The sequence below is a fragment of the Quercus lobata genome, chromosome 4 (assembly GCF_001633185.2).
Source record: "Quercus lobata isolate SW786 chromosome 4, ValleyOak3.0 Primary Assembly, whole genome shotgun sequence".
Classification (NCBI taxonomy): Eukaryota; Viridiplantae; Streptophyta; class Magnoliopsida; order Fagales; family Fagaceae; genus Quercus; species Quercus lobata.
Genome location: NC_044907.1, coordinates 72462514 through 72490177, shown reverse-complemented (window position 1 = coordinate 72490177; position 27664 = coordinate 72462514). Strand labels below are relative to the sequence as shown.

The window sequence follows — 27664 nt, the reverse complement described above, 5'->3', positions numbered from 1 at the left end:
ATCTTAAAACAAAAAGTGAAGCTGATTGTTTGGCAACATATGAGAATGAAAGTTTTGAATTCTTGTTATGCATGACTATTTGGTATGATATATTATTTTTCGTTAACTCGGTTAGTAAAAATTTACGATCAAAAGACATGCATATTGATGTTGCCATAGATCAATTGAAGGGTCTCATATCTTTTTTTAAAAATATAGAGAAGATGGATTTACATCTGCTATGATTTCATCTAAAGAGATTGCAACCAAAAAGGAAATAGAGCCTATAATTTGGGAAAAGTGTATAATTTGTAGAAAGAAACAATTTGATGAGAATGCCAATGATGAGATAAAACAATTTGTTGAAGAATCTTTTAGAATTAATTATTTTTTATATATAGTAGATCAAGCTATTTCATCAATTGAAAGTAGGTTGAACAATTTCAAATATATGAAGATATTTTTGGTTTTTTATTTAATTTTGAAAAACTAAAAGAACTAGATGATAATAGTTTGAAAAAATATTGTCTTAATTTCGAAAGTTTTCTTAAACATAATGTTTATTATGATATTGATGGCTTAGATTTACTTTCAGAACTAATAGTTTTAAAAGAAGTTATGCAAATAGATGAAAAATACTCCAATTAATGTACTTAATTATTTAAAAAACGCTAGATTCTTTTCCAAATGTGTATATTGCTTATAGAATATTACTTGTACGTTTTTAGACTCCTTAAACACAAACAGATTAACTTAGTTATTTAGCCAAGTGATTAACTTAGGTAAATTATGCAGATTTAGGTTAACACAGATAAATCATATCATTGAAATAGTGCGAAAAATAAAGAACACAACGATATGATAATCCAGGAAAACCAAATCGATAAAAAACCAGGGGAGGATTTAATCTAACTATCCTTAAGGTAAAATAGATCCACTATGAAAGAATTGAAGTTTTACAATAGCGACTTAGACCACTAATATCCTATTGCTACCTCAAGTAGAAAACTTATTACCACGACCACGTTACAGCTCTGAGTCCATAGACTACTAATTTCTTGGATTCACAGCAACCACAAGTACACCACTTGTGTTTTTCTTTAAGCTCTTTGTGCAGTAACTGAAACGATCACCAAGCTCTCAACATCAATCTCGATCTTGATAACCCTAAGTATGTACGAAGACAAACACCTCTAGATCTTACAAGAGATTCATACACACAGCATAAACAACAACAACAAAATGTGGCTAGGGTTTTTCCTTTTATATTTAAGGAAAAACATAAAACCTTATATGTCATATGGGCTTGGGTTGAGTTGGAAAATTCTACAGAAAAACAATCTACATGAGCTTCAATCGATTGAGTCTAATTTTCGATCAATCGAGCCTTGTAGATTTACACGATAAATCCTGCAGTACACTCGATTCCAACTTTACACAAAAACACACATTGAAGTTCTAATACATTAGTTCCTAATTCCTTAGAACCTAACATTACTAACACTACATGTTATGGTTGCATCTACAAAAATAAGTTTTTCAAAATTAAAATTAATAAAATCTTATTTAAGGTCTACTATGTCACAAGAATGATTAAGTTGATTAGCCATATTATTAATTGAAAAAGAAATGTTAGAGGAATTTAAATACAAAAACTTAATTAGTAATTTTCATCTCAAAAAGCAAGAAAAATAGATTTTAAATTAAAAAATTCAATACATATTATATAATTAATATTTAAATGTAAAAAATGCCCCACTTAAAATTTTCGCCTAAGGCCCCTAAAGTTGTTGAGTTGGCCTGGTTATAACCATACTACTTCATAGACTAATGTACTTTATAAAAAAAAAAAAAATTATAATCAACAAGCTTCATTGAAACAAACAGAGGTGCCTACAAAATGCAATCAACCTTGCAAGCATCTAGGATGACTTTAGGAGCTTTATGTTTATTGGAGCAAATGTATTATACTAAGAGAGAAGAGAGAAAAATACTAATGTTCTTAAAAAGAGAGAACAATACTAAGAGCATTCGCATCAACTCGTGCAAATATTTCTATCTATTTTAGCATAAGAACTTACTTTTTTTTTTTTTTTACATACTCATTGTAGAGAGGGAAAATTCCCGACCAATTACAAGCTGACATATCATACTACCAAGTCCACAAAATACAGGCAATTACAAAGCGTCACGTATTGTTGCTAGGTTTTGCTATCATTGCTTAGAAACCAACAGAAATTTGTCAAGTGTCATGCAAAAACCAATCACACATCAACATGTGTAAGCGATGACATAAGCAATCCAGCGCGTGTAAGCAATGACATAAGAGGATCAATCAAGTTGTGACATGTGTCACCAATCAAACTCCGCCATGTGTCACTCACTCACCCCCAAACTCTTATAAATGGAAGTCTTCCTATGGCATTTCAAAAGGGGACCAAGACATCGAGAAGAGATCTTGAGTTTAGAAGTCTAGAAACTCTACTGGAACCAAGCCCTAAAGCCTCTAGGAACTTCAGGAATTTCAACTTCGAATATGAAGAACATTCGAAGAGAAATCATCCAAATTATCTTCCTAGATCTTAAAGGTAATTGGAATCAAGCTTAAAAGCCTCTAGAAATTCCAAGAAACCACAAATTGGTGAAGCTCTATGGATTCAAGCCTCCAAAGCCCCGTAGAACTTCCGCCACAAACCTTCAAATACGATGAATATTCGAAGTAGAATCATCCAAACTACCTGCCTAGATCTTAAAGTTCATTCGAATCAAGCTCAAAAGCCTCCAGGAATCTCAACATACCATAAATCAACAAAGCTCTACGGATTCAAGCCTCTAAAGCATCAAGAACTTCCACCACAAACCCTCAAAAAGGAAGAACACACGAAGAACATGAAGAACGCACAAAGAACGTGAAGAACAAAGAATTTCTAACAAGCTCATAGCTAGAGATTCATTGCAATTCTGTTTCAAAGGTCTTTAATCCATTCCTCAGCCAAATTGAAGGATATCTTGTGTTCAAATCAAAATCACATTACCACAAATCCAATTAACAAGTTTTTTAAGGAGATCGAATTAGATGACTACTCTTTTGTAATTACAGAGAATTGTACCACACATTCATTAATACAAATTCACATTTGTGAAACTATTTAACTTGTTTGACTTATTTCAAACTAAGAAATTTAGTCGTCCACACTCATATTTCAAAACACTCCTCATCAAAATATTTATTTTACACTACATTTTATTAAAATATCAATTTATTTTTTTATTTTTTTTAATGTTTCTCTTTCTTCATGCACAACAACTACCATCCACTTTATTCTTTCATGAGATATGTAAAGAAAAAATAAAAAAATTAAAAGTAAAATGAATAGTATTAGTGTAAATTTACACAATTACTATAATAACCATATATTTTTACATAGTTTTGCATGACATAAAATGAGTGAATTTTGGGATTGGTTGGCTAAAATGTCACTTTTTTTGTTTTATAAGTACTTATGTGAGTGCTTTTAAAGCAAACAATTAAAATATATAAAAAATTCTAAATACATCAGCTTTTCTACATAATACCTACAAATTGATATCACAATCAAAGTGATTAGTGGACTTTAATTACTTCATAAATAAATATTTGAATTATTTTTTCAAGATTGATAATACATCAGTTTGTATTGTTTTTCGTAATTGATAACACATCATTTTGTAGGAACATATTGAAAATTTATAGTTCCTCTTTTGACCAAGATATAAGAAAAAAGATGATTATTAGGGGAAAACAAAGAGAGTCAAAAGAGTCAAGGACGCAACACCCACTGAGTCAGCAATGCTATAGACTATAGTGAAAAATAACATGACCAAAGCAATGACATCACCTGGATTGGGGAATCAAACTTATCATTCATAAGATAGTGAGGGGAGTACTGAATAATAACCCTAATGCGTGCCCAATACACTTCATACTTTAGCATTATTTTAAAATTTTTAATTAAGATTCTCAAAAATAAAAACAAAAAATCAGAAGTATTATTTTTATGGACTTTTCTTTATCAACTTATTTTACTATTCAGATTATTTTTGCTATTATTTATAGATCTCACTATATTTTGTAGTATTATTTATGAGTTTTACTGTACTATTTCAATTAATATTTACTTTTATTTACAATAATTTCAGTAAAAATTTTTTAATTTCAACAAAATAAGTTGATGCAGACAAACCCTTAATTAATTATTATTAATAAAAGCTCGAACTACCGCCTATGACTATAATAAATCCCCGCTCTCTTCCAAGCATTTTTGCATATACTATCTTTTTTTTTTTTTTTTTTTTTTTTTTGGTTTCGCACAGTGTTTCCTCAAGACTTTCAATCAGAGATTAATCACTGGTTGTGCCGGATGGGCCCACGAAGGGGTAAAGCACTGGCTCAGGAAATTCTTTTCAAAGTGCAGGTAGCAGGACTCGAATTAGAGAGCACACCTAATCGAGCCCAGTACAAGCACTTTGAGACCAAGAGCCCAACCAACTTGGCCAACCCCTTGGGATGTTTTTGCATATACTATCACTACCTTCTTCTCTCTTCTTTCTCTGCCTAGCTTCTCTAATTGCTTCAATATCTTTACTCCTTTGAGAATGGCGGAAGAGTTGATTCTGCTTGATTTCTTGCTTAATCTGTTTGGGATGAGGTTCAAGATTGCACTGGCCGAGATGGGCATCAAGTATGAGTACAAGCAAGAGGACTTGTTGAGTAACAAGAGCCCTCTTCTTTTAGAGTTGAACCCCATATATTCTCAAGAAGATCCCAGTTCTCATCCACAATGGCAAACCTGTGTGTGAGTACCTCTCATCATTGTTTATTACATAGATGAGGTTTGGAACGATAAGTCTCCATTGCTACCCTCTGATCCATACCAGAGAGCTCATGCCAAGTTTTGGGCTGATTTTGTTGATAAGAAGGTACCTTTAATGCCATTTCTGTTGTCTTTTATACTAAAAGCGCCTTGAAATTTGAAATGAGTATATTTTCTATGAATTTCATAGTTGGGGATTCGTCTAAGATGCTGAGTCCTATTATTCTATTCCACAATCAATATAAGTTTATTTACTACGGATACATATATTTGAGTCTCGTGTTTTATCTGATCCTACAATTCTGTTTCAATCTCAAGTTTTTGTTTCTAATCCTCGCAGATCCTAGAGATCATAGCTGAGTGCAGTTGGAAAATAAGTTAAACCCCTTTTGGGTACTGATTTGAACCTTCTTTCTGCCTACTCCAACCGTATTTTTTGTTTTTTTTTTTTTTTTTTTGGGTTTTTTGTTTTTTTTTTTTTTTGGTTTTTTGTTTTTTGAGAAACCAGACCAAAAGCCTGGGGCTTTAATCGAAGAAGAAAAAACTTAATGAACGTCACGATACACAAGCGGAGCAATATCAGCTGGCATATATACACCTAACCAAATCTAATCCCCAACAACTAACTTAGCTTTCTTAGCGAGAGCATCAGCAATAGAATTACAAACACGACTTGTATGAGAGAAAACAACAAACTGAAAAGGACCTACGTGCTGCCTAATATCCTCTAAGACGTTACCATAGCTGGCCACCTCACCATTTTCTTGAATAAGAGCACCAATGATGATGGCAGAGTCTCCCTCAAAGACCACACGGGTAAGACCAATCTCAAGAGCAAATTTAACAGCCCTCAAACATGCTAAGGCCGCTACATTAGCCACTGATTGGGCCAGGGGAATGGATGAAGACAGAGCTCCCAAAGCTGCACCACCACAATCACGAACAATAACACCTATGCCCGCCCTATTTAATTCACGAAACACCGCACATCAAAATTCACCTTGTAGCAATGGGAATCAGGAGGGCGCCACTACTGCACAATAGGAATTCGGGGTGGGCTGGTTCCTCGGTCTAGGCTTGAAGAAATTTATGCAAATAGCTGCCAGCTTTACTACAGATGCTGGGCACTAGAAGGGCAGGTCGGCCAAAATGAAGAGAATCGCGCCTATTCCATAATATCATCCAAGCTGCAATGACGAAGATCTCAGCTCGAAATTCTTCACGATAATGCAGAAACCTGGAAAGAAAATCACTAAAACAAACAAGAGGAGATGGAACCATTCAAGAGAATCCCAAACTCCACTAATCTCCTTGCAAAACCAGACAGCATGTAAGACATCTTTTGGTTGATCATTGCATAGATTGCAACTAACATTTTGAACAATTTGATGCTTGTGAAGATTCACCATAGTTGGCAAAGCATTGTTTCTAGAGTGCCAAGCAAAATGTTTTATTTTATGAGGAACCCGAAGCTGCCATATATTCTTCCAGAATTTTTTTTTGAATTTTCATATTTGAGGTACCTGCATTAGAGACAGATTCACAAGAAACAAGCAATTTATACGCACTGCTAGTAATAAACATACCAGACAGCGTATGAGCCCATATAATACGATCCACAGGGCGTCGGATGCTCAGAGGGATACCGAAGATAATTTCAACTTCATGGGGTAAAAAGAGCTGTTACACCTGCTCCGATTTCCACACAACTCTATCCTGATCAATTGGGATACTGACTTTCAAATCCTCAAGTACCTGGGGGAGGGGAGAGATGACCGTTCTGTTTGTGTGGCTAGGCAGCCACTTATCCTCCTTGATCCGCACAACATCCCTTATCCCTATGTGCCATACTATCCCTTTATGAATCACATCCCTTGCACCAGTGATACTTTTCCATGCATAGGACCTGTAAGTGAATCTTTGGCCTCTAAAATAGAACACTCCGAGGAAAAACCAAGCCTTGAAGACACAATGGCAAAAAGAATCAGGGTTGTTAATCATATGCCATACTTGTTTAGTCAACAAAGCCTCATTGAATTTCTCAATTTCTTTAAACCCCATCACCCCTACCTCCTTGGCTTCACATAATCGCTCCCATTTCACCCAATGAGTCTTTCTACTTTCACCATTATAGCCTGTTGAAGGCCAAAATTTCACAAGAATGCCCATTCCATAAAAAGTAAAGAAGGCCAAATTCAAGCAGCAAGAAGAATCAACATTAAGGACCTATTTATGTTCAGATTTTCAGCAAAAAGGTCATTAAAAAGTCCAGCAAAATTCAGTGAAAGAATTGGGCCGGGATACCCAGAGGCTGCCAGACGCCCGGGATCCTCAGGTAATGCAGGACAGCTACTGTAGGATTGAGACAATTCAAGAAAGGTATCATGAAATACAAGAAATGAAGAACATAGATGTCCTTCTCAAGTACCCACTGGTGCAGCAAAGAATCAGAAAGTATAAAGCAAACATTCATGAACAAAGGAGCTGTACCACAAGGAACCAAGAATGAGAAAATCATACGTAGAAGCAACTGGAAGAGAACTTTTGTGAGAGTGCCTTTTTCGGGATACTCAGGCCCAAGGATCCTGGGCCTGAATGAAAAGGAAGGATTTGGTGGACCGGGCCTTGACTCACCGCAGCTAACGAGCTGTTTAAGAATCAAGTGAATGCAGAGAATACTCCTGACAATATACAGAAAAATGACAAACAAGGATATCGAAGAGTGCCAAAAATTAACAACGTAAGTTCAGAAGGAAAGAAAAACAGGATTAGCAAGACGATAAAAAAAATAGTGCTGTGGGGATCCTGGGAATCATGAAACAGTATTTCATTAATACATTATCTGTTTGATTACAAAAAACTCACTAGGACGTGATACAAGGTCCAATCAAGCTCAAAAATTGCAGTCTTGAATAGCTTTTTCAGCCTTCAAAACTTGCAAAGTTTGATTCTCGTTGAATCCGAGTATGTGCAATAGTGGCCTTTACAGGATATCGGGAAGCAGTATTTGTTTTTCCCTTAGTATTTTCTTTCTGCATAGATTTTTCTGATAGTTTTTTCCTAGAGAATTTCTTCTTTCTTGCGTTTCTTTCTTTTTTTCTCGCTGCCTTCTTCACAACCCATCCCCTCCTTTTATAATGGAGTTTTCTGGGCTTCCCGGGGAACCGTTGGTTCCCCTATTTTGTTCTTTTACAAACAGAGCATGTTCTATCCCCATCGTCTCGGTAAGTCCCTTTTCCATTTTCTCTCATTCTTTCCTTCTCTTGGTTCTGATTCTTTCGAAAGCTTTTGGTTAGCCATCCTCTTCAGGACGTGCTGAGGAATGCCTTTCTCGGCATCCCCACTTCTGGCGTTTCCTCTTTTCCCTTTCTTTCCTTTTTGGGCGGAATCCTGTTCTGCCATTTTTGAAAGTCACTTGTTATCATTCTTCTTCCCTGTCCTGGTTCCCCGAGGCCCTTTCTGTCTGTGCCATGAGAGGTCGTTCGCGTTTCTTGTTTTTATTTTTTGTTTTCTTCTTCTGTCTTCTTTCTATCGATCTGTCCCAGTCTTCCTTTTTCTTTGTGCCTGAAGGGATCCATGCCTATTGATTGTTCCTGAGGATCCTTGCTTCTTTATACTTTGTCGTGGTCTCTTTTTGGATGCTTCTTTCTTTTCTGGGTTTCAGGATCCTCTGGGCCTTTCTTTTATCCCCCCATGGGTCTTTCGTATCTATTGCTTTGGGCTTAGCCCGAATTTTTCTTTTTGGGCTTGACTTGTTCTTCTGTTTTGGGCTTATTTTATTATGACCCTTTTTTAGACCTCAACATTTAGCCCCCCGAGCTCGTGGGTTGCCTGAAACCCACGCGTGAGTGACTTAGGTTTCCTAAGATTTCCGTGGTATCCCTCTTTTCTCAACTTCTACTGGGTTCCCTTCCTTTTTACTTAGGATCCCGGCCCTTTTCTGCTGCTTTTAATCACCTCCTTTTTGCGTGTCGCATTCCCTTATAATTATTACCTTTTGCAGCTTCCTCTTCACACGGGACGTGGCAGTTGGGTATTTGAGATAAAACCCCTCTACCCACTTTTCTCGTTTCCCGTTACTTCTCATTAATAACTGCTGATTAATCCCTTCTTCAAATTAAATTTCTTGGCAACTGGCGCGTCTTTCCATAAACTGTTTTCCCCAACTGCTATTTGCGCCTTTATTGTAGCCGTTTCATCTAATCACTTTGCTTCTCTGAGTCTTTCACTCTTTGTGTTTCTCTTTCTTTTTCTCTTCTTCTCTGTTACTCTGGTCTTCTTCCCCTTTCGCACCTTCAGTCTCTTTTCTTCTCATAGTACGTGTTGTTCCGATGGCTTCTTCTTCTTCTCGAAAGAGGAGAGAGCGTACTCCCAGTTCTTCTGAGGGTGAAGGTTCTTCTGGTTCTGCTCCGAGTGATTCTCACGAGGTTACTGAACGTCCAGCCTTCCCTTTACGGGATCCTTGGTATTTTCTCAGTTTATTCTTCCCTCATATATCTCATGGTGATGCTCCTCCATCCCCTCACGTTTGGATGTTTTCTGGTCAAGCGGGTTTCGCTGGTTCCGCCCAGGTTCCTGAGCCTAGAGAGATTTTCGATCTCTAGATCAGACAAGGAATCCAAGAGGCGGTTCCTATTTTCTTTGATTTTGTTCCGCGCAAGATTTAGGGCTGGCCTATATGGGTAGACAAGGAACTGCCTGATGCTGAGTTTGTGGGTCGTTTGGAGCACGCCAGTATCCTAAAGGCAGTGGCTATTTCCAGAAACCTTGAGGGCTTCAAAGACGCCAAAGGGCTCAGGCATCTGGTACGTCGTTGGTGCCCTTCCCTTCATACTTTTTTCTTTTCTACCGGTGAATTGACGATCACTTTGGAGGATGTGGTTAATAACTTCCTCCTCCCGGTGTTTGGTGAAGAGAACCCCTTTGATATTAACCTTTCTGGTGAGGATCTCCGGGTAGAAGAGAAATTATTTGGTCATTTTGGTGGTTGCGCTGCCTCTCCTGGTGGTAAGCCGGCTAGGATGGGGAGATGGGTGATGACCCTCTCTCGTGAGAAAGATAAGGAAGTGAGGTAGGCCGGTTTTCTGGCTTTTTGGCTTAGTAAGTTATTTTTTTAGTGAGTTCCCTGGGTATGGAGTTAAGTCTTCGTTTTTTCCGTTGGCAATCAAGTTGGCTCGAGGTACCCAGTATCCTTTGGCCCCTCTGTTTTTGGGTCATGTTTACTCTCAATTGGACCAGCTTCATGGAGATGAGGCTGAGGGTGATTCTTGTTATGTGATCACTTCATCTTTTCACTGTGCTATTCTTCAGATTTTCATATGGGACCGTTCTGCAGCTACTTTGGCTAAGTGCAGGAATTTGAAATTTGTGAAGGACAAGTTCCAATGATCCCCTGACATAGTGAAGGGTCTTTGTGGCAATTCTACTGATGCCTTTCCCATTATTTTTCGTTGGATTAGCTTGAAAGGTGGTGGCCTCAATCTTGTGGAGTTGTTTGACCAAGCAGGGAGCTTATATTGGAGATCCCCTCGTGAGTTTGGTCCTGGCTTTGCGTGTGATTCTGTGTTGTCTTCTTTTTTATCTTCTACAGGTAATACCTTCGACTTGCGCCGTAGTGATGAGGGCAGTCTGGCTTATCTTGCCTGCATTAGCCCCTCCTGGCTTCCTGTGCCTTCTTCAAGTGGCCCAAAATATACTCATTATTCAGCACACCGGGTGCTCCGGCAATTTGGTTTTGATCAGGACATTCCTCCAGTTTTTAAGGATGTGGTGCCATCCCTTCCTTCCTTGGATCCTTTCTTGAGGCTGCAGGCCTTTTCTTATTGGTCACGGAGGAGCCCCCAATTTGCAGTGCCTAACTCCCAGAGAGGAGTCTTTGCTTCTAGTGGCTATACCAGTTATTGGAGAAGAGTACAAAAGTCCTTTGTTGATTATGTTGGCACTGGTACAGTTCGGGATGCCCCGAATCCTAGCATTGTTTCTGCTCCGACATCCAATAGACGTTTATCCCTTCCTACTGCTGGGATTGTTTCTGCTGCTGCAAGCAGCAAGACTGGGTTTGCAGAGTGGCATGCCTCCAGGGGAGGTTGGGTGGCTTATGGACAGGATTTTCCTGAGACCTGGCTGGGTGATAGTCTCATCATTGGTGCTTCCTCTGGGGTGCCCATCAAAAGGGGTGCAACAGAGACAATAAGTGCTGCCACTGCTCCGAGTAAAGGTAAAGATGTCAAGTCGAAGAAAATGAAAGCTGTTGATGTTGGCGAAAGTACAGGGGGTGTGGAGATAGGCTCTGAGGCGAAAAGAAGGAAAACGGGGAAATCTCAAGCACCCTTGGCATCTCAGGAAGGCAAGGATGTCAGGGAACCTTTGGTTTCAAGGACCCGGAAGAAGACCAAGGTAGAGTCTTCTTTTCCCCAGGTTCCTGTGACTGCTTCAGTCCATGGTTCTTTAGGATCCTCTGGTTTGGTATCCCAGCCTCCTTTAGGACCCTCTGGGCGTACTCGTAGTAAGCAAAAGACTTCCAGAGAATCTGTAGAGAGAGAGAGAAGGGCAAGACTTCTTTCCTTCTTCTCTCTTTTTTTTTTCACCTTATTGCACTTATTTTTATTTTACTGACGAGTGGTGATTTCCTTTGCAGTCCGAGCGCAAGTCTGATCACAAGAAGGGTAAGAGTCAATCTTCTGGAGACAACGTGGTATGTGTGTTCCCCCCTTTCTTTTGTTCTTTTCCATTTTGTTCTGACATTGTGTTGTTAGCATTTCCTGCTATTGTGTTTTTTTTTTTTACTTAGCACCACCTTCTCTGCTTCTTCTTCCTTTAGGTGGAGGTATCCCCTCCTATGACTGACAAGGCTCTGGGGGAGGAAACCATCACAGCTCTTTCTGTTATTTTTCCTACTATGGGGGAGGAGCCCCGTGCTGGTGATCCAGCTGAGGAAACTGGGCAACCGATGCAAGGTTCCCAGGATTCTCAGGATCCCAAAGCTTCTAGGATCCCGTCATCTCAAAGTCCCCATCTTAAACGCACTCCTAGTCCTATCAGGATTGTGTTTCCTCAATCCTTGTCAGATAAAGGTGCTTTGGGAGACACTCCTTTATCCAAACAAACAGGTAAACCTTGTTTCCTTGAAATAGCGTTACTTTCTTTTCCAGTTTTTTTTGAGTTCCTCCTTTTCTTTTTCCTTTTAGGTCAAACCAGTGAGAAATCCGCTCCCAGTGTTGCCTCTTCTTTAGAATCAGAAAGCTCAGAAGGTGAGTGCAAGCTGCTCCCATCGTGTTTCCTTTTCTCCCCCTTTTTTTTTTCTTTTTTATATGGCGAAGCCCCCTGCATCTATCCCTTCCTTTAGCCATTTTGCCACTGGTCCTTCACCTTTTCTTCAACTTGCCTTATGTTCCTTCCCAGAATCTTTGGGGAAGTCAGGAGATCAGGAAGAAGAGGCTCTGCCCCAAGAAGCTGGAACTGGTTTGTTCTTCTTTTTCCCCTTTTTTTTTTTTTAAAGACTAAATCTGTTCTTCCTTTTCTTTTCTTCTTTTTTTTGGATATTGATACAAGCTTTGCAGGTTCTGAGCCCGTTATCCCTGAAGGAATTGTGAGACCTATTCAAGTTGCTGACCTTCATCCAGAACAAAAGGCTGCAAGTCCTCCTGTCTCTGCAAGTGGTGACACAGTAATGGGGGATGCCTCGAAAATGGCTGCCTCAGATCTTGATTCAAGGCTTTCCTCTTTCCTGTCTCGCTTTGATCTCTTGGAATTCAACAGTCTTCCTGCCAGCCACTTCCATGTTTTTGGGTCTTCTTATGGCAGCTTCCTGCGCTTCTCTGTTCCTGTGGAAGGCCTGCCACTGCTAGAGAGTCTGCTCAAGAGTCACGGGGATTTCACTAGTGGCTTCAGGGGAGGCGTCTTTCTAGGCAATATTTTGATGGAGTTACTGTGTGCTGTGCTGATTTCCCTAAGGAATTCTTCTGTAGATTCCTTGTCTGAAGAAAAGCTTCTGGAGTGGAGAGGGGTGGTGCAAGACCTTCTGAAGGCTAAGTTCAATTTGTCTTTTCTGCTGGATCACTTGCGTCTGCTGGATCATATGCTGTTTCAGAGGCAATCATTCAAGAGTATAGACACTGAGATAGCTGCTGCTGAGGAAGTTTTGGCTCATGCTCACAAGGTTTTACAAGACTTGAAGGTCAAGCAGCAGAGGATCCTTTCTACTTTGGCTGTGCCTGTTATTTCTCCGGATGCCTCCCTGTTGGCCGGCCTCATTCCTTAGCTTATTTTTTTAGATTTACATAAACAATTTGGGGTTGTATAAGTTTTCTTTCTTTTTTTAACATTGCTCTACTCTTTGCTTTCTCTTTTTTTTTTGTATTTGAAAACTGCTTCTCATTTCTTAGTATGTGAATCTGCCTTTTTCTTTGGTATATTGCCTTTTCTTCCTTGTGACTCTTTTCTTTCCTGAGTCCTGGACCATGGTTTCCACAGGCTTTACTGCAAATTCTGGTCCAGGTACCTGGTGATCTATTATGCAAGTACTAAACTGGGTACACTAGTATCCTTTCCTATGTATATATTTTTTTTTGAGATACGGTCCCAGTTCATGAACTTTGACAGGTTCCCCTTTTGCCAAGTGCTAGGCTAGGTATCCTAGATACTTTAATTTTATTCTGTGATCCTAGACCTATGCACTTGGAACTGTTTGTGGGATATCTGAAATTATTTGTGAGGTGGATCTTGGGCCATATGTAAAAGGGTATTACATACTCTCCCTTTTTTATTTTACTCAGGTATCCTTCCTTAAATCTATCCAAATTTGGTCTTTGCAGTATTTAAAGAAAAACTTAAATGTTGAAGAAACAGGAACTTCATTAAAACATGGTCATTTTTAAGGAACAAAGAAAAAAAGTCTTTTGGTGCAGTATTGACCACAAAGTGTCAATCTATCACATGTTCCTGAACAAAATTATCTTGAACTAGAATTCATGATAAAGGCTGAAAAATAAAAAAAAGACAAAAAATAAAAAGAACTTAGCAGATAGTGAAGCTGGTGAAAGGACCCTGAGGTACCGGGATCCCCTTGTCCTTATGCATAGTATTGCTTCAGCCATTTCCCGTTTATGGGCTCTGTCAAGACTGTTCCATCTTCCTTGGCAAGGTAATAATACCCACTCTCATGAGCTGCATTGATGATGTAGGGTCCTTCCCATTTTGGGGTGAACTTGGAAGGCCCTGGCAAGTTCCTCCTCACATGCTCCGCCATCCTTAGTACTAATTACCTTTTAGTGAACACTCTTGGGCGTACTGTTTGTGCATATGCTCTGGTCATTCTTTGCTGGTATCTCTGGCTCCTTTTCTTGGCCAGCTCTCTTTCTTCTTCTACTCCTTCCAGATCTGCTAGCCTCTTTTCATTGCTTGCGTCCTCACTCTCTCCTTGATTTTCCTCCAGAACTACCCTTGGTGTAGGAATGACTAACTCCACAAAGCTGATGGCTTCTGTTCCATAAACCAGGGAGAATCCTGTGGCTGTCTTTACAGAGCTTCTACATGCCCAAAGCACATCTGCCAGATGGTCACTCCATTTTCCTCCATACTCATGCTTCATCTTCTTAAGGATTTTCAATATTACCCTATTAGTAGCTTCAGCATGGCCGTTTCCTTGTGGGTAGTATGGGGTAGATCTTCCATGCTTGATGTGGTATGCTTCAATTAATCCCTTCATATCTTTGTTTATGAATGGGGTTCCATTATCGCTGATCAATCTTCTGGGGATCCCGAACCTTGTAATGATGTGGTTTCGAATGAAATTTGCTACAGCTGCTCCAGTAGCTTTTTTCAAAGGGATGGCCTCTACCCATTTTGTAAAGTACTCCGTGGCTGCAAGGATCCATATATAACCATTGGATGGAGGGTTTATAGGCCCTATGAGATCGAGCCCCCAAGTATGAAAAGGCCATGGCGTCATCATATCCTGTAGGACATTTGGGTGAGTGTGAATTGCATCTCCCAGGACTTGGCAAGCATGACATGTTTTGACCAGCTCCTCAGAGTCTCTTTTCATCGTTGGCCAGTAATATCCCAACAATAGTAACTGCTTGTACAGCCTTCTCTTCCCTGGGTGACTTCCACAATCTCCAGAGTGTACCTCTCTGACTACTTCTCTAGCTTCCTTTGGTCCCAGGCATCTGTGGGGATCTCCATGGTATCCCCTTTTGAATAAAATGTCATTCTGTAGGAAATACCTGCATGCTAGCTTTTTGAGCTTGTGGGCCAATTCCCTGTCGGTTGGAAGGATCCCCTGAGCCAAGTATCCTATGAAAGGAACCCGTCAATCTTCTACAATAAACACAGCGTAGCTTTCTTCTTTATCAATTGCCAAACGACATTCCTGGCATTTCCCCTGTATGATTACTGCTTGCTTGTCCATATCTGGCCAGTAATACCCCATGCGTTGCATCCTCCTGTACAGGCTGACCTTTTCTACAACTCCACATGCTTGGGTGTGTAATTCTTCTAGTTTCGATTTTCCTTCCTTCTCGGTGATACATCTGGACAGTATTCCTCCTGGCAGTCTTCTATACAGTTCTCCTTCTATCTGAGTGTAATCCATTAGTTCTTTGATGTTCCCTCTAGGGCTTACTTCTTTCATCTTTTCTTTGACTTCGTCCCTCCAGTCCCACTGTTTGGATTCTCCGGGATACATCCCTTGGAGGATCCTTACAATAGAATGCTCCTGCCTTCCTATCTTTATCAGCGTATCCCTTCCATTAAATGGTATTTGGGATCCCAGGGTGGCGAGAGCATCAGCAAGCCTGTTTTCACTTTTTTGAGTGTATTCTATGCTGAAAGTTTGAAATTCCATCTCCAACCTTTGTGCCCAAGTCCTGTAGACTGCTAAGCTTTATTCCCATAATGCAAAGTCACCTTTCACTTGGGAGACTACAAGATTGGAATCTCCCAATACTCTCATATGTTTCACTCCTATGCTGAGTGCTATAGTCAACCCAGTTAAGTATGCCTCATATTCAGCTGCATTATTAGAGCATGAGAAACCAAGCTTGAAAGACAGGGGTATGATATCCCCGTTTTTACAGCTTAGTACAATTCCTACCCTATTTGAAGTTGCTGTAGCTGACCCGTCAAACCTCATGGTCCATTTCTTCCCTGGAATCTCCATCACTGCTACCTCACTGGGGATTTCTTCGCTCAGCGGGCCTTCTTCCTTTCTTGGGAATTGAGCTAGCAAATCTGCTATGACCTGGCTCTTGACAGCCTTGAGAGTTCTTATACCTATATCATATTGTGAGAGCAACACTAGCCATTGTGCTATCCTTCCCGTGAGAAGGGGCTGGTGCATGAGTGCTTTTATGGGGTGGGACTTGGTTACCAAGAGGATTTGGTGAGCTGAGAAGTACCTCTTCAATCTTTGGGATGCACAAATGATCACTAGGCAGGCTTTCTCTATTCTGGGGTACCTGGTCTCGGTATCCTTGAGTGTTCTGCTTACATAATATATGGGCTGCTCATTTCCTTGGTCATCTTCTTATGCCAGCAAAGCTCCTATTGCTTGAGAGTTTGATGCTAAGTACAGCAACAGAGGTCGCCCACGTACTGGTGCCTGGAGGGTGGGCAGATGATTCATAATGCCCTGAATTCTTTGAAAAGCTTCCTGTTGCTCCGTTCCCCAGGTAAATTCATTTCCCTTTTTCAATAGTTTGGATAGCCCTTCTGTAGCTGAGGCTAAACCAGCACAAACCTCCTAATATAAGAGACCCTTCCCAGGAAGTTTTTGAGTTCCCTAACAGTAGTTGGTCTCCTCATCGTGGCGATAGCTGTGGCCTTGGCTGGATCCACACTTATGCCTTTGTGATGTACCAGGAACCCAAGGAACTTTCTAGCAGACACTCCAAAGGCGCACTTCATGGGGTTCATACGTAACTTGTACTTCCTGCATCTTTCAAAGACTTGCTCAAGTACTTGGAAATGTCTTGTTCTGGTTTTTGACTTGACCACAATATCATCTACGTAATCTTCCATCTCCTCATGCATCATGTCATGGAAAATGGCTGTCATGGTCCGCTGATACGTAGCCCCCGCATTTTTTAGGCCAAAGGGCATTACAGTGTAGTAAAAGTTCCCTATTGGAGTTCTGAATGCCGTCTTCTTTGCATCTTTGGCTGCCATGCGGATTTGGTTGTATCCGCTGTACCCATCCATAAACGAGAACATTGACTTTCCTGCAGCTGAATCTACAAGGAGGTCGATATTGGGCAAGGGGAACTCATCTTTAGGACATGCCTTGTTCAAGTTGCGAAAGTCTACACAGCAACGGATCTGACCATTTTTCTTCTTCACAGGTACAATGTTGGAAAGCCATTTTGGGTGTTGGATGGGTTTGATAAAACCAGATGTTAGCAATTTCTTGACCTCTTGAACTATTTGAGCTTCTACCTCAGTGTGGAAGACCCTAGCTGGTTGGACTACTGACCTCATCCCTGGGTCCACATTAAGAGAATGGACTACCAACTCTGGGTCTAGACCAGGCATCTCATCATAGGTCCATGCAAACACATCTCTGTATTTTTGAAGCAAGGTTACCAGTTGTTCTCTTTCTTGAGCCACCAATTGACTGCTAATGAAGACAGGTTTTCAGGATCCTGGTTCTGTCCCCAAGTCTATTTCCTTTAATTCTTCCTCAAGCTGAATCTGGGCCTCCTTAACTGGTTCTTCTGGGATTTCTTCTTAGGCCATCATGCAGCTTGGTGGTCCGGGACCTTCCTGCACAATGCATTCGGGTCCCGCGCACCTTCACAATCGATAAATTAGCCTTCCCCCAGGTTCCCGCACCACCACACATTCTCGGGATCCTAAAGAGCTGGGCTCCCTCTTTTGTCTTTTCCTTTCTAGAAGGTTCCTCAGATCACGGGTGCCCCTCCCTCCTTCTTCTTCTTCTAGGATAGGTGCCCCTAGGGTCCCCGGGGTGGGGTTCTCATCATCTAGCTCCAACTCATCATAAAACATCGTTTCTGCAAAGTTCACTTCTCTCTGGCTGAAAGGATTATGATTGGCAGGGATCCTTATGGGCCTCCCATTCAGTCTCCCTTTAATGCATTGATGGAACGTGGATGGAATAAGACGATGTTTATGAAGCCACGGACGTCCTAACAACACGTGATAAGAAACTTCTGCATTAATCACATGAAACCTTGTCAGAGCTACTATTGGCCCCACCCTTAAGGCTAGCTGCACGTATCCTTCTGTTGATTCTATCGATCCTCCAAATCCTGTTATTTCCATGGGAGCGCCCAGGATCCTTCTGTCGACTAAGCCAACAGCTTCCAAGGTGCTCAAGGCTATGAGGTTGAGTGATGCCCCCGTATCCACCAGTGCTCTTCTGACTTGAATGCCGTTTATGGTGGCCATTAGATAAAGGGGTCTACGGTGGTTTGGGTGCTCAATCTCCATGTCTTCATCAGTGAAGGTTATTGCATTGGTTGTCTCCAGGAAAGCTCGACTAGCATGTGACTCAACTGTAAAGCATTCCATCCCTGAATTTGCTGCTATGCTCATGAGAGACTCTGTGGCCACCCTTCTTGCTTCTGGTCCGAATCCTAATTGATTGAATAGTGACCTGAACTTAGGATTCTTCTGGAGGGTCCTGACTGTGCTCGGGTGGAAGGATCCTTCAGATTCCCCTGCTTCTGCCGGGTTCCCGTGTATTACTACTGCTACCACCCCTTTTCCTTTGTGGTTAGGCAAGGGGTTCCTCTGCACTTCCGGCTCCTTCTGAGTGAGCTCCAGGGTTCCTTCTCTCAACTTTTTGTGGAAGAGTCTGCGAAGGGTCTAGCAATCCTTGGTGGAGTGCTTGACATAATTATGGATTCTGCAAAATAAAGGGTTCTTCCTTTCTTCTTCTGTTGGTGGCCTGGACACAGTGAATGGACACAGGGTTCTTCCTTCCAATCCACTTGTCTAGGACATGGCTTAACTCCTTAGCTGTACATGGGATCACTAGTGGTTCCTCAAACACCTTCTCATCTGGTCTCTTCCTTTTCTCTCCTGCTGATACTGTCATAGCTTGGGATGCGGGCAGCCTTTTTGTTCTCATGGTTTGCGCCGTCCTTCTGGTTCTCTGTAGCAGGTCAGCAAACTGTGTGATACATAAATTTTCAAGGTTGAGCCTGTAATAAAAAAACATGTTGGCTATACAGGTTTCCACGAGCTACTTTTCTTCATGGTCTCCATAGCAGTCTAGGGACACATCTTCGAATCTTTTAATGAATTGAACAGGATCTTCTCCAGGTCTCTGCCTCACCATTTGCAGATTCTGGAAAGTGATTTTGTCTTCACCAGGGTAATATTTGGCGCAGAATTTTTCCATCATCTCATCCCAGGTCTTGATGGACCCAGGTCTCAGTGTGGTGTACCAAGTGTATGCCCTATCCACTAAGGATTTGGCGAATTCCCTTAGACATAATTCTTTGTCTCCTGCATAGGGGCCCATAGTGTGGACAAACCTACTCACATGTTCCACGACACTTCCATTCCTTCCATCGAAAGGATGGAACTTTGGGGGTTCGTACCCCTTAGGGTATGGTTTGCCAAGAAGTTCTGGAGGGAACGGGGGATCCCGAGAGAATTGCTTGGGGATCCCTGAGAGTTTTTCCCTTTCTTGCTCCAGGAGGGCATTGACGTCTGCTAGTGTCAAGTACTGAGGGTTGGCTCTTCCTTCCACTGCTGACCGTACTTCTGGCTGCATCCCATCTTGGTGGCCAGTAGGGGGAATATTGTCTCTGACTTCCTGTGTCTTGTTTTCTTTGAGAAGACGAACTTCTTGCTCCAGATCCTTTAACATTGCTGTCATCCTGGCCATTATGTCTGGTTCCTGTCTTGCGTGTCTTTGTTCTGACACAACCTCCTGCTCTACCAAGGATATCCCATCTCCTTGCCTGGAGACTTCCTCGTTTTCTCCTACAGGCTTAGAGGCCGTAGGTGGCACATTAGTTCCTTTGCTGTTTCTTTGTCTTGGAGGCATTCTCTGTGAAAGGGTTGTTTCTTCCTTCTTCTTTGCCCAGTCCCCAGCGGAGTCGCCAAAATGTGAGAGTGCCTTTTTGGGGATACTCAGGCCCAAGGATCCTGGGCCTGAATGAAAAGGAAGGATTCAGTGGACCGGGCCTTGACTCACCGCAGCTAATGAGCTGTTTAAGAATCAAGTGAATGCAGAGAATACTCCTGACAATATACAGAAAAATGACAAATAAGGATATCGAAGAGTGCCAAAAATTAACAACGTAAGTTCAGAAGGAAAGAAAAACAGGATTAGCAAGACGATAAAAAAAATAGTGCTGTGGGGATCCTGGGAATCATGAAATAGTATTTCATTAATACATTATCTGTTTGATTACAGAAAGCTCACTAGGACGTGATACAAGGTCCAATCAAGTTCAAAAATTGCAGTCTTGAATGGCTTTTTCAGCCTTCAAAACTTGCAAAGTTTGATTCTCGTTGAATCCGAGTATGTGCAATAGTGGCCTTTACAGGATATCGGGAAGCAGTATTTGTTTTTCCCTTAGTATTTTCTTTCTGCACAGATTTTTCTGATAGTTTTTTCCTAGAGAATTTCTTCTTTCTTGCATTTCTTTCTTTTTTTCTCGCTGCCTTCTTCACAACCCATCCCCTCCTTTTATAATGGAGTTTTCTGGGCTTCCAGGGAACCGTTGGTTCCCCTGTTTTGTTCTTTTGCAAACAGAGCATGTTCTGTCCCCATCGTCTCGGTAAGTCCCTTTTCCATTTTCTCTCATTCTTTCCTTCTCTTGGTTCTGATTCTTTCGAAAGCTTCTGGTTAGCCATTCTCTTCAGGACGTGCTGAGGTATGCCCTTCTCGGCATCCCCACTTCTGGCGTCTTCCTCTTTTCCCTTTCTTTCCTTTTTGGGCGGAATCCTGTTCTGCCATTTTTGAAAGTCACTTGTTATCATTCTTCTTCCCTGTCCTGGTTCCCCGAGGCCCTTTCTGTCTATGCCATGAGAAGTCGTTCGCGTTTCTTATTTTTATTTCTTGTTTTCTTCTTCTGTCTTCTTTCTATCGATCTGTCCCAGTCTTCCTTTTTCTTTGTGCCTGAAGGGATCCATGCCTATTGATTGTTCCTGAGGATCCTTGCTTCTTTATACTTTGCCGTGGTCTCTTTTTGGATGCTTCTTTCTTTTCTGGGCTTCAGGATCCTCTGGGCCTTTCTTTTATCCCCCCATGGGTCTTTCGTATCTATTGCTTTGGGCTTAGCCTGAATTTTTATTTTTGGGCTTGATTGTTCTTCTGTTTTGGGCTTATTTTATTATGACCATTTTTTAGACCTCAACAACTTTCAACCCAGCAGTAAAAGATTCCAACTATTTGGGAATAATGACAACAAGGAAATAACACCGACAGCTAAGTCTGAAAAATGAGAAACCTTGAAAGAAGAGAGATTGAAGGCTAATTGCTGAGGACGCCCTGGAATGGAAAGTCAGCAAATGACTTTTAGAGAAACAGAAATAAAAGATGAAAATTATGAGAAAAAAGAGAAGAGACCAGCCCTTGAGCAATTGTCACAACACGAGCTCTGAGGGGCAAAAGAGAGAAATCACTAGTACTATGGAGCCCTAGAAAACACACTATAAAAGGAAGAGAAAACCCATGTTGAAAGGGAGAGGATTGTCAGTAGGAAGAATATCATAACAGAGTCATTAGAACTCTGTAAAATTTAAGAAAAACAGAGGAATGTCTCCCGGTATCCCAGAAACAGCCACTATAGCACATACTTAGATTCAAAAGGATTCAAACTTTGCAAGTCTTAGAGGCTTGAATAGCCATCAAAGTCTGTAATTTTTGAGCTTATTTGAACCTTGTATCACGTCTTAGTGAGCACATTTGTAATCCACAATCAAAAAAAATAATGAAATATCTCATATTGATTTGAGAATTTCCAACAATTACTTTGCATATTTCTTTATTGCTTCTTGCTGCTCAATACATATATATTCTTGTTTGTAAAGCTGAGTCCCTGCCCAAGCAAAGCCACTCAGACTTGAGTTCCAAATCCCACAAGTCTTGTGCAAAAGCATAAGTCTGTGAGAATTGGGGCCAAGATTCTCGTGGCTGAATCATTCTCATGAAATTCATTTACATATATGTATATGTATTAATATATATATATATATATATCCTAATCTAAGAAACTAACAATTATTTGAAGATATGTGCATTGTATAGTTGTTTTTGTGTAGGACCTATAGAGGTAAAAGGAAAGGACAAAACTCCATTGCATAACAAGCATGGAAAAAGATTGTATAGTGCAGAGAACCAGAGATTTTGGGTTCTTACAGGCCTAATACGCCCCGAGATCCCACGACAGTACGCCCGGGGTACCAAGTGAAGGAATTCTTTAAAGTGTTTATACAATAAAAGATAAGCCTTAAATATTCTATTTCAATCTCTTTCTCATTGTGAATATTATGAACATCTATTTTACTTATTTTGTAAGAGTAAATGGTCATTTTATGATACTAAAACACTTATAATGGTATTTTACTGCTTAGGGGGAATCACATTTTTGCCTTGAGGAGATTTATGTGACTTGCGCATAACTTGGTTCGTAGTCAACCCCCATTTAGCTGTGGTGAAGCAAGCCTAGTCCACCAAAATACAACTATTTGGCCCAGGATCTTTGGGCCTGTGTGCTAAAGAAAAAAAAAAGCACTCTTACATAGCCCCACCAAAATTTACGAATCAAAACTTCCAATTCCTTAACCCCTTAGAGAGTTTGAAGCAACTCATAGAGTATGTTGGAATTGCCTGGATTATAGATTTGATTAAAACTTCCCTACCAGCTTGAGACAAAAACTGAATGCTCTAAATTGTGTGAAAACACAAGAGCTGTTCAGACCCCAAGATAAAAATTACGACTTGATAGATTTTACTCTAACTTATACTAAGTGCAGAAAAGAGTAAAAGCGAGTGGATGAACAAATAAACTACTCTAAGCCATAAACAATATAACACAACAGTAATATGAAAGCTAAAAGAGTAGGGAAGAAGGATGCAAACACAAAGACAACACAGTGATGTGTTATCGAAGAGGAAACCGAAGTCCTCAGCGTAAAACCTCTCTGCTGCCCTCCAAGCGATAATCGATCCACTAGACAATCAGTTGGAATACATGAGTTAGCAAGAGACCCTCCAAGCCTAATCTACTCGATGAACATATGCCTTCCAAGCTCCTACTCTAATAAAGCTACTCGGAACCGTGTCTTGTCTAGCTCTCCGGATCCTGCAACAAACTCCATGTTGCATATGCCATCCTTGGCTTCTTTTGATGCTTCCCAGTAGCTCCAAATTCTCACTTGACACTCTGAAAGGATGTGGTAAGTGTTTGGACTATCAACCTTTCAATGGTATGGAAATGGAGAGGTAGGAGTTGAGGAAATCCACAAGCAAATGTGTAGAGATATGTGGGTATTGCATTCTTTAACTCTCAAGGTTTTTAGCTAGGGTTTTCTCTTAGAAGCACTCCTCAACAATTGTGGGTAATTTGGGTATATATAGTGTGGGTACAGAAAGCGTGTATCAGATAGTACAGACCGGTAGAACAGAATGTTTCACGGGTGTCTCGCGGGAAGGCCTTACTCGTGAGCTACTCATGAAACACAGCTGTTTCCATTTGTCCTGACTCTTCACATTCCAGTCATGTGCAGGGCACATGCATCATTTTGCGGGATGCTTAGTTGCGAGCTACCCGCGAAAACCCTTTTGTCGTCAATAGCTTAAGTCTTCACACTTTCTCTCTCTATCACACAACCCTTACAATTAAATCCCACAATAAATACGGGGTACAATAGATTGAATGAAATTACAATCAAATTTGGCACAGAATAAAGCCAACAAAACACATAGTTGTAAATTACAACTTTACAATCTCCCCCTTTGGCTATTGCGTGACAAAACCCCTAAAACGGACTTTAGACGTAAACGTAAGTTTGGGAACTATGGCAAAACTCACTTACACCTAATCTAGAAGCTGTGAAGCACTTACATGTATATACCTATAACCGGAAACACTTGCACACAAACACAACTTTCATTAAACTTATGACAAGTTGAATACATGGTATGTACATGAGCAAGTAAAGTGTGATCAAGTTTGTAAACACTATATAACATGTAAACATAGCTTGATCAACCAAGTTCAATCATTAAAGAATGACCACAATGAACATTTATCAAGTAAATGCTCATCCAGACATGCAATGAAATGAAGACCAACCACAATGATCAACTGCATGTCCAACACACAACCAATGCAAAATACACGAAGTATTTGCATCTAGGAACAAGATCCTACTAGGGTACAAGTGTGCATCTAGGAACAAGATCCTACTAGGGTACAAGTGTGAGGTACTTAAGACATAATAGCAATATCTTAAAAGTACAAAAAAAAAAAAAAAAAAAAAATGCTACAAAGCATTGAGATAAACACAAACATACTGAATGTAAGAGTGAAATTTTAGAACAAAGTACTTGAGCATAAAGAAAAGCATAAAAAAATATAAACCAAATAACAGCTACTAGCTTCTCCTCCCCCCATCACTATTACGGTTTACCTTCTGCCCTAAGCCTCTCTCATATATATCTAAAATGTCAATTATTTTCTAAAATTCATCTTCTTTTGCATGACAAAATAAAACACTATCACCTGCAAAAAATAAATGTGAAGTATGTGATATTATTTTTCTTAGGAGAGTCCGATAGTTTGTCTCTAAGACTTTATTTCTCATGGAATCCTCTACTATGTGTTGGTGTGTCTTAATTTAACTTGTCAAGTTTTTTGTCATCTAAGAATGGGATTGGGTTTGAATTTTGCCTATAACAGTAGTGTATTGGCATGATGGTAAAGAAACTATAAAGTTGTGATTTCCAACTAGCCTTTGTTGGCTTTAATTCCATGCCAAATTTGATTGTAATTTTCTTCAATTATTTTCCTGTATTTATGTTGGTTTATTTGTAAGTGATGAGTGTAAGAGATTGGTGAAGAATCAAGCTCCAAAGAAGAATCAGTGTAGTTCGTAAAAAGCTTGCGAGAAAAGTAACCCACGAAAGGCCACGTGTGAAGCACATGACTAGAAGCTAAAAAGACATGCCAGGTTGTTAAATTCGTGAGTACTTCACAAGAAAGGCCATGTCATGAAGTACCCACAAAACTCTCCATTTGGAAAAAAGAAAAAGTGCTTTACGAAATTCCCCACGAATTGTAAGGAGTGCTTTTCAGAGGGAAAACCCTAGCAAAAACACTTGAGAGTTAGAGATTGTTATAACCACAATCATGTACACATTTTCTCTTGATTTTCCTCTACTCCTACCTCTCTATTTCTATATCCTTGAAAGGTTCTTAACCCAAACACTTACCTCACCCAATCTGAGTGTTGAGTCAAGTTTTGGTGCCTTTGGGAAGCATTAGAAGGAGCCCTTAAGTGGTGGATGCAATCAGGCTGAATTGCGAAATCCAGAAAGCTAGTGAAGACAAGACTCCGAGAAGTCCGTTGGTAGTGAGTTTTGAGGGCTCAAGTACATAAGGTAGACTAGGCTTGGAGGGTCTTTTGTTATTTGTGTACTCTAACTTTATTCACTAGTAGATCCATTTCAATTTGGAATGTTGCAGAGAGGTTTTTTACCGAGTTCTTTAGTTTCCTCTTCGATAACACGTTTTGGTGTTATCTTGTGTTTGCATCTCGCCTCCTTACTCCTTAAGCTTTTCTTTTACTGTTCCTTGTAGTTGAATATGGCTTAGAGTAGTGTTACTGGTCTATTGCACTTATTTACTCTTATTCCGCACTTTGATAAGTTAGAGTAAAAGCAATCTAACCATAATTTTAAAAGGTTTAAACAAGAATTAATGTTTTCACACTAAATTGTGCTTTCAGAAACAATCATGAAAGAGACTAATAAATTTTAAATCCTATCATTAAAAATAAAATAAAAAATGAGCCTTTTCCCCACCCTTTTCATACATGCTATGAGGGAGAGGTCATATGAATTTTCATCTCATAGGATTTTTTTTCTAAAGGTTTAGAGAAATATTCTTCTGCCCCCATCAAATTTGATGTGAAATTCATTACTGTCATTGTTCATCAATTTATTTAATCTGTTGAAAGTGGTAATACAAAGTGGAAAATACAGGTTTATGAAGTTTCAAAGAAGTTATGGACCACAAAAGTTGAAGAGCTGGAGGCAGGAAAGAAGGAATTCTTTGAAAACTTCAAGATGTTGGAGGGGAGCTTGGTGACAAGCCTTAACTTTGGGGGTGAAACATTTGGGTTTGTGGACCTTTCTCGTGTCACTTTCTACAACTGGTTCCATGCCTTTGAGGTATTTGGCAATATCAACATAGAGGCAGAGTGCCCCAAGATTATTGCATGGGTTAAGAGATGCCTGCAAAAGGAGGCTGTGGCCAAGTCTCTTGCTGACCAGAAGAAGGTTTATGAGGCCGTTGGGCAATTGAGGAAAATACGTGGCTTGGAGTAGAGAAATGGTTTAGCCCAAACCCTGGAGTATTTAGCATATTAGAATGGTTTTGAGTGGTTGTGTAATAGCATTCTTTCATTTTGTAAGTTTCAAGTTTGTTTACTTTGAAAAGATAGTTTGGGTTTGTTTCATCTAGGTCCATTGAAATTGTAAGACACTTTGATATGTGTCTGCTGAGCTTTAAAAAGTATGGGCAAGTATTTTATTCAATGAATAAGAAAGACACCTTATTGAGTATCTCTATAAGAAAATAAAGATTACTCTGCTTTAAGTTTATATGCATAATTCGAGTTTACAATAAGTTAGAAAAATAGAAAATACTGTTTTTAGAAAGAAATATAATTTCACAATAAAAAGATAGTTCCACTATATATTGTTAGATGTCAAATATAGTGGAAGTATTTAATTGCATCCATATAATGCCATTCTCACTTACTGCATGCTCCTCCACGGTGCACTGCATTCTGTATAATTCCTTATAAACACTGTGTTGTAGTATTTTAATAGAAGATTTTTTTTTTCGTTTGCATAAACCACCTACAAGAGAGAGCGGTGTCCCACTTTTTCCCCATTTCTATAACTTAAGTGTTGATTATTGTCCATTATTACATTGTTAATGGATGTGAGTTAAACCTAGTTTCATTTAGTTTACATTTTTATGATTTGTTTTTTTCTCTCTTAGGCATATTAACAGCTCTCTTGTGGGATCTCTTTATACTACCCAAAAGAAAGGTTCTTCCTAAACTCCTTCCAGAGCCACCTTCTTCCTACGCCTTCCTCTTATTGAACATATAATAACAATTAAAAAGAAAAGAAAAAGTTGGCTTGATCGAGTGTCAAGTGAGTGCTAGGTGAAATTATGCAAAATTGCGGTCTATATAGTTTTATGACCAAAAGTTGCACCACTATTTTTTTTTTTTTTTTTTTTTTTGAGGAAAAAAAAAAGTTGCATCACTTGATAAATAAAATTTTGGGAATGTTGGAAAATTATTTCCAACTATTTTGTTTATATTTATAACACTTTATTTGTGATTACTACCCCAAGCTCTATATATATGTTTTAACTTTCACTCCTATGTTGTTAAGGATAATAGCGAGTTCATATTTGTATAGCTGTAGTTGTTAAGGATAATAGCTAGTTCACACCTATACAACTATAATTACAAATGTATTACGGCTGTGATATTCAAAATACAAATTGTAACAAATTCAGGATTTTGATAAGGTAGGATTGTATTTCAAATTTGTATCTTTAACAAATTCTTCTATAAATGATATGCCTTGAACCATGTAAGGT

General features: G+C 39.8%; 1 pseudogene; it reads left to right on the top strand.

The window, feature by feature from the left end:
* The first annotated feature begins 4614 nt into the window (after positions 1-4614).
* LOC115983401 lies at positions 4615-26367 on the top strand (annotated as a pseudogene).
* The last annotated feature ends 1297 nt before the right edge of the window (positions 26368-27664 follow it).